Source organism: Lycium ferocissimum, chromosome 10, assembly GCF_029784015.1.
Source record: "Lycium ferocissimum isolate CSIRO_LF1 chromosome 10, AGI_CSIRO_Lferr_CH_V1, whole genome shotgun sequence".
Taxonomy (NCBI): Eukaryota; Viridiplantae; Streptophyta; class Magnoliopsida; order Solanales; family Solanaceae; genus Lycium; species Lycium ferocissimum.
The window spans coordinates 33,694,581-33,703,545 of record NC_081351.1 but is presented as its reverse complement, the minus strand read 5'-3'; positions in this window follow the sequence as shown (position 1 = coordinate 33,703,545).

Sequence of the window (8,965 nt, the reverse complement as noted above, 5' to 3'; positions counted from 1 at the left end):
GAGTGTCATCATCATCACGGACTATCGATCTCATTTCCGTCCTTTTTGCTTATAACTTTATTTTTCCTCCAATCCCTTACATGTGCAGCCGTGATGGTACTGTCCCAATCTGGAAACTGAAATATTCTTGCTCGTCGACACAATTCCGTGATAAGACACGAAAATACCATGTTCTGATTGGGCTTATGTGCCCGCACATGCAGCTCATCAGCAATTAACTCTCTAATATCCATCGGGTACCTTGACATGAAAGAGGCAATAGTTACTGCCTGACTGGTGGAAAGGGTATTATCTACCTGGGTTGGCATGATCCTGTACTGCAGCAACGTCCACCAGAATTTAGCTTCCGTGGACAAACAACTTTTAGTGATCTTGACTTTCCCATCATTAGTCTATTTTTGCTCATGTGGCTCAGATGTGATAAGTGTCGCAGCCCATTCCCTGACGGATTTCTCGTCCTTCTTGTCTCATTTGTCTAGGAACAGGCTCAGATCAGTAGGAGCCACAAAATCATCACCAAATAGGACCCTATTGATAGCTTTGGAGGAAATATCAACCAGGGAGTTCCAGACCGTCACATTTTCAAGCATGGGATCTGATGCCAAGTAAGACTCGACTTCTTCATCGACATCAGGATAGCCCCATATTATACATAGAACTCCTGCACAATATGCGGAGCATACTCTCCCGGCTCATGAGTGAACGCATCTAACTTGTACCCTTTGATGGTATCATCCAGCTATGGATGAGCTGAAATACCATCGAAAATCAGTCACCGTTCTTCAAATATTTTCCGCAGCGGCTGTCCTCCAGTGTCTATCCCGGCCATCCATTGGTCATTACAATATCTTTGACCCTTTTACCGAGAACCGCAGCTTTACTTCTTCCAGCCGTTTGGTCCTGACGGCCAGTTTTTGACCTTTAGACGGTGTACCATCATCCGGATCATTATCATCACTAGGCCCCGCTGAGTCACTCTCCGGATCCGTTTGGGTGGCTGCCCCCCTGCTTGATGCTTCCGCGTCAGAATCTCCCTCTTCAGACTGGGAGCCTTCCGACGTAGACTTGGACGGAGTCATAGTTGAGGGCTGTGAAGATGTTGCCGCTGTGTCTTGCATGGGGGCCCCCTGACCTTGGGTGGCAGTATAACCTCGTCGTACTCGGATCCAAATAGTTCTCCTTCCGAATTGGAAGGTTCATCTATCAACCTTGAATCCGAGCGTGCTTTCTTTCTTTTGCCCGTACTTTGGGCCTCCGCTTTCTTTGCGCTCCTTTTCTGACCCATTCCTGCAAAAGACACAGCATATTAGTTGTCATGGAATATCCGATCAAAAATAAGAAAGTGTGACTGTGCACAACTATATGTTCTGTCTGTGGTCATAAACACAAAAGACGGATAGTAAACCGGTTTACGATTCGTAAAGTACGATTGTAAACTGGGCAATTTTCTTGAGAACATTCTGTCCTTTCATGGAGCCTTAAATACGGACCGTAAATTGAAATACGGTCCGTAAAGTCAGATCGTAAACTGCTCAACTCTTTGGGTGACATTCTGCTTATATGTGACATGCTTAAATACGGACCGTAAAGTGAAATACGGTCCGTAAAGCATAGTCGTATTTCGCATCATAGACAGGTACCTATTCTGATTTCAAAATTTCATTGCACATCTCGGTTTCACGTTGTTTTGGGGATTAGGTTACTCAGACTTCGCCTATTTTTCATCCAATTTTTCATAATTCCCGCAAGAGTCAAGTTATTGGTGGGCAGACCAAAACTTCAAGTTTTGAATTATTATTTTTTTTGAAGTATGGAATTCCCTCCAACCCATTTGGGTTTTATTTAAAAATTACTCACGAGAATTCAATGAGTTTAGCATATCTGTCCCCTCGCAAGATCATTAACCAAGATAGACAAGCACTTCATTTCACAATCCTAGCCTAATCACAACTTACAACCAAGTGCAAAATCACAGATGTACAGAAGAATGGGGAGAGTAAATCATACCTTTCAATGACTAATCATATCACTATGAGCACAGATTTTTAGAGCACCACTGCAATCACAAATGAATTTAAACCTAAGGCAGAGAGAGATTTCGAATTCTTGGTAAGATGGGTTTTGTTGGTGGGTGTGAGTTGTGTATTTATGGGGTTTTAGGAAGATGGGAGGTGATGGGTGATGGTGGGGATCGTGGAAATGAGAGGAGTTATAGAGGAAACGTGAAGATAGAGGGAGGATTCATGGAGTGAAAATTTATGGAGGGAGAATTAAATGGAAGATGATGGGTTCTTCTACCTTTTGGTTTAAATCGCTAGTTATGCTTAAATCGCTCCTTGTATTTTTTTTATTATTCTAAATACGGTTCGTAAACTAGTTTACGACCCGTATTTAGAGAGGTTGATGAGGGCAGAACCCTGCAATGTGTCATGTTAGTTTACGATCATGTTTACGGACCGTATTGTGAAATACGGTCCGTCCTCCGTGGTCGTAAACTAGCATGTTACTTTACAGTGCTCACTGTTTAATAACTTGTTAAATACACTCTGGTTTACAGTCTGTATTGTGGAATACGGTCCGTAAACTGCAGGCGTATTTTACAATGCTCCGAGACAGTTTCTTCCAACTGAACATGCCTGCTTTTCAGCAATATTTTCTGCACTATATCCTTGCACCAAAACAACCATTACCCGATATGTAATAAAAAAATAAAAGAAAAATAAACATTACACTTGGGTTGCCTCCCAAAAAGCGCTTGACTTCACGCCGCTGTACTACGGTGGTGACCATTCACTCCTTATCTTGGTACACCAGATCATTGCTCGTTCCGAGGTCTTTCAACCTGTGATGATTAACAATCCTATCCTCCAAAATCATTCCGTGATAGTGCTTCAATCTCTGCTCATTCACCTTAAATGTCCGAGTACCATCTCCGGACTTCAACTCAACCGCTCCATGGGGTGAAGCACCTACCACCTCAAACGGACCAGACCACCTGGATTTAAGCTTACTCGGTAGCAACTGGTAGAGAGTTAAACAAGATGTCTGAGTCACCCTTGTAGAACTCTCGCTTCAGAATCTTCTTGTCATGGTATTGCTTCATCCTTTCTTTATAAAAGGATGCACTCTTATATGCCTGGTACCGGAATTCATCCATCTCATTTAATTGAAACAACCTCAGCTTGGTTGCTTCCTCCAAATCCATATTCAGTTTCTTCAGCGCCCACATAGCTTTGTGTTTAAGTTCAACCAGCAAGTGATAAGATTTCCCGAATACAAGCTTGAAGGGTGAAGTCCCAATTGGAGTTTTGAAAGCTGTCCGGTATGCCCATAGAGCATCATCGAGCTTGCGGGCCCAATCAGTTCTATTGGCATTCACTGTCTTTACTAGAATACTTTTAATCTCCCTATTGGATACTTCAACCTGTCCACTTGTCTGAGGGTGATAAAGCGTCGCCACCCTATGTTTTACACCATATTTCTCCATCAGCCCCGCAAAAGCCCTATTGCAAAAGTGAGACCCTCCATCGCTGATTATCGCCCTCGGAGTTCCAAAACGAGTAAATATGTTCTTCTTAAGGAACCCCATCACACTCTTGGCCTCATTATTAGGCAAAGCAACCACTTCTACCCATTTGGACACATAGTCCATAGCAACCAAAATGTATTTCATTCCACCCGAACTCACAAAGGGTCCCATAAAGTCAATCCCCCAGACATCAAACACTGCTACCTCCATCACAAAGTTCATAGGCATCTCTTGCCTTCTGCCAATGTTTCCTTGCCTCTGACATTGATCACAAGATCGCACCAATAATTTGGCATCATGGTAAATGGTTGGCCAGTAATAACCGCACTCAAGAACCTTTGCTGCAGTCCGATTACCACTATGATAACCACCAACAGGAAAATCATGGCACGCTTTTAGAATCGCCATCACTTCACTTTCAGGAACACAACGCCGAATGATGTTGTCAGCGCATGTTCAGAACAGATAAGGCTAGTCCCAATAGTACTGCCGAGCATCCCGCAAGAATTTCTTCTTTTAGTAGGCTTTGATATCTTCGGAAACTATACCTGTTACTAAATAATTGGCAATATCAATATACCACGGTGCTACTTCCATTGACACAGCCAACACCCTTTCATCTGCAAAAGCATCATCGATGTCAAGCTCATCAGAAGGTCTCCCAGCTTCTTCAAGCCGAGAGAAATGATCAGCCACTTGGTTTTCAGTACTCTTTCAGTCTTTTACCTCAAAATCAAACTCTGTAGCAATAGCACCCATCCGATCATTCGCGGCTTTGCTTCCTTCTTTGCCATGAGGTGTCTCAAGGCTGCATGATCAGTATAAACCATAACTTTGGACCCCAACAAGTAGGCCCGAAATTTCTCGAAAGGAAACACAATGGCAAGCAGCTCTTGCTCCGTCACTGTGTAGTTCATCTGAGCAGCATTCAGTGTTCTGCTCGCATAATATATCGGGTGCATGATTTTATTGTGCCTCTGCCCAAGCACAGTACCAATTGCGAAATCACTAGCATTACACATTAATTCAAATGGCAAGGACCAGTCAGGAGCAACAATAATAGGAGCAGTAGTGAGACGCTCTTTTAGCTCTTCAAACGCCTTCTGGAACTTGTCATCAAACACGAACTTAGCCTCTTTTTCAAGAAGCTTGCACATTAGATTTGCGATCTTTGAGAAATCTTTGATGAAGCGCCTGTAGAATCCAGCATGTCCCAAAAAACTTCGGACACCTTTGACTGAGATGAGTGGAGGAAGTTTTGCAATCACATCAATTTTTGCTTGATCGACCTCGATTCCCTTTTCAGAGATTTTGTGACCGAGGACGATGCCTTCCTTCACCATAAAATGTCACTTCTCCCAGTTCAGCACCAGATTGGTCTTCTCACACCTTTTTAGCACTTGAACCAGATGGCCAAGATAATCTTCAAATGAGTCACCCACCACGAAAAAATCATCCATGAATACTTCCAAGAAATCCTCCACCATGTCGGAGAAGATTGACATCATGCACCTCTGAAAAGTGGCTGGTGCATTACATAACCCAAAAGGCATCCGGCTGAATGCAAATGTCCCATAGGACAAGTGAAAGTGGTATTCTATTTATCTTCCAGAGCAATGTTGATCTGATTGTAACCCGAATATCCATCAAAGAAATAATAGTAGGAACGCCCTGTTAGCCTATCAAGCATCTAATCAATAGAAGGCATAGGGAAGTGTTCCTTGCTTGTGGCTGTGTTGAGCTTGCGATAGTCCATGCAAACTCTCCATCCGGTGACAGTTCTGGTCGGAATCAACTCATTCTTTGCATTTGGAAAAACAGTGATGCCGCCTTTCTTAGGAACACATTGGACTGGGCTCACCCATTTACTATCAGCAATTGGGTAAATCACGCCCGCATCCAGTCATTTGATGATCTCTTTCTTGACGACCTCTTGCATATTCTCGTTCAGTCGCCTCTGATGCTCAACACTCGGTTTGCTACCCTCCGCCAACTAAATTTTGTGTTCATAGATACCAGATGGGATACCTCGAATGTCTGCTATGGTTCAACCAATAGCACGCCTATACTCCCTCAACACCTCCAAAAGCTGTAAGATCTGCTCCTCAGTCAGTAGGGCTGAAACAATCACGGGTAACGTATTGTCCGGACCAAGGAACTCATATTTCAGATGTGATGGGAGTTGCTTAAGCTCCAACTTAGGCGGCTCAATGATCGAAGGCTTTGCTGGAGGAGTTGTTCTATTTTCCAGATCAAGATTCAGCTTCTTTGGGTGGTATGAATATGAGCCCAACCCAACAAGCGAATTAACCGTCTCCACATAGCCTTCCATGTTTTCAGCATTAAAATTTATAAGGATCCTAGCTAGAGCTTCACCTAAACTTTCTTCTTCCATCTTAAACTCCACTGCATCATCGACAACATCGAATGAATCAATTACCGAAATACTCTCGTAAGCACTTGATAACCTCATCCCTTTACTAGCCTAAAAAGTCACTTCTTCATTGTTGACTCGGAACTTGATTTTATTTTTCTTTGAATCCATCAGAGCCCTCCCTGTAGCAAGGAAAGGTCTCCCCAGAATGATAGGAATGTCCCAATCAACCGCACAGTCAAGAATCACAAAATCAGCGGGCAACATAAAATCACCAACCCGTACAATTACATCATCAATCACCCCAACAGGTCTTTTGATAGACCTATCAGCCATCTGCAACCTCATCGTAGTCGGCCTTGGCATCCCCAAACCTGATTGCTTATATATAGCAAGGAGCATCAAATTAATACTCGCCCCATTATCACACAAAGCGCGAGCAAAATCGTGGTGCCCAATAGAACAAGGAATGATGAATGCTCCAGGATCTTTCTTTTTCTGAACAAGTGTGGTTGAGATGATGGAACTCACAGTGTGAGTCAAACTCACGGTTTCATGTTAAACCGTCTTTTTTTTGTCAGCAAATCCTTCAAATATTTCGCAAAATCGGGCATCTCCTTGATAGCTTCCTAGAAGGGAAAATTTAGAGATAACTGCTTCAGCTGATCATAAAACATCTCGAACTTAGCATCTTCTTTCTTCTTTACCAACCTCTGAGGAAAGGGAGGTTTAGATTTGAATAGTTGCGTCAAAGGGCGGAGAGCCCCTTTCACAGCCTGCTTACGTGTGTCATCAGCTTCTCTCACCATCTTTGGAATATCAGCAACCTTCTTGTTAGTAGGCATCTCATTAGCCATAATGGGTGTTTCAGACTGCACCTCATTCTCTTCATCTATCTGCTCAAGATTAATCACCTTCTCAGCAGCCCCCTGGATTGTTTTACCACTTTTAGTAGTGATGGTAAACACATGGTCTACACCGCCTGTAACACCCCGTATCTTTAACTTAAACTTTGATCATGATCCTAGACTTAGAAAATCAAATAAAGAATGTGAGAGTTAGAATTTCTCTATTCAGTTGTAAGATGGTGGTTTATGCCCATGAACAGTGATCGTATTTCAGTTTACACCCATGAACAGTGATCGTAAACTGAAATCAAGAATTTCTGAACATTCTGAAATTTGGCATTTTGGTGTCACATGGTTAAATACGAATCGTATTTTAATTTATGGCCCGTATTTAAAAACGTATTTGGAATTTAGGGAAACTTCCTTGATAAAATTGTAGATCTTTTAAATACCTTTCCAACAGTATATTATGGAGTTCAAACGGACATCTGTGCAAAGAGTTATGGCCATTTTACTGAAGAGACACAGTGCAGTCCGTATTTCAAAATACGGACCGTATTTCAATTTACGGCTCGCAAACTGAAATACGGCCAACACTGTTCAGGATGTAAACGGCAATTTCAAAGGACAGTATATATTCGTCCACACCAGTTCAAGTCATTATTTTTCATTCCCTCAAACCCTAGAACGACCTCCTACTCTCCTCCATCATCAAGAACATCAAGGTAAGGCCACTCTAATTATTTTAACTCAATTCTATCATATATCCTTGTAATCTAAACAAGAATCATTCTTTCTAATCTTGGGTTTTCAAGAAAAGCCATCTCAAGATTCAAGAATCAAGATTTAGAAAATCTTCTCCAAAATTCAAGTCTTTAATTCAAGTTTTGGAGCAATTAAGTTATGTAGAACTTCCATCCACATGTGGGAATCTCTAAGTTCTTCCCCATGCTCTGTTTCTTAATATCCATGAAGTTCAAATCCTAGGGCATTAAACCCAACATATTGGTAGCCCGTATTTATGTATTTATATACATGAATTTTTTTATCTATATTCGTTGTTGTATTCCTAATCTTCCATTATGGTTATTGGGAACCCTAGCTTAATTCATGAATCGTGAATTCTTCCTCATGTGTTCTCATTATGTTTATATGAAACTTTATGATTTTTATCTAGCAAGTTACAAGCATGTTTTCAAGTCAATTATATATGTAATTATGAACTATTGTTATTACTCATGAATCAAGGACATGTTTGCAAGACTTTGAAAACTTGTCTCAAGAAATCATATTACAAGATATTTCATTAAACCATGATTACAAGTTATTTCATGAAACCATGATTACAAGTTATTTCGTGAAATCATGATTACAAGACAAGTACAAGTTAATTCACGAAAATCATGAACTTCTTAGCCAACTATATTATGTTCATATTTTTGGGAGTTGCACGAATTACCGAGAAGGCTCAGATAGCCTGAAACTATGTAGCCACCATAGGACAAGGATCGCTCCGCCCAGTTAGGACGATACCTTAATTTTACACTGAATGGATCCATCAGGCACGTTACCACCTTATACCCTGGCAAGGTATAGGGGCTCTGCTGGTCCGGCGAGGTACCAGACTTCACGTATCCACATGGTGATATCATGTGTCAGTTTATGAAATGCTCTCCCTACTTATGACATTTTACTTATGTTATATATGTATATGTACTCTTGCTCATGTTCATGTCCAGGTTTTCAGTTTCAGTTCTTATCATGTTATTCCATGTCCCATGTTATTTCTTTCAGTTGCTTTACATACCAGTACATTCAATGTGCTGACGTCCCCTTTTATTGCCCGGGGGCCTGCATTTCACGATGCAGGTACTGATATACAGGACGACACATCTGCTCAGTAGGACAGCATTCGTATCAGCTTATTGGTGAGCCCCATCTCATTCGGGGTTTAGTCAACTTTTAGTTTTATGATTAGTTATGCATCTAAGGTATGCTGGGTGCCTTTTCCCAGTAAGTATATTTTCCAGTCAGACTCATGATAGAGGTTTCATAGACTAGACAAGTCAGTTATGTTACGTCAGTCCTCTGGAGTCGTGTAGCCATTTTGGCTCATTCATGTTATTTCCGCACTCATATTTAAACAAGTATTTTTATTAAGTATTATGGCTCATCATGCATTCATGTTATATTCCGCTTATGTTATGTATCATT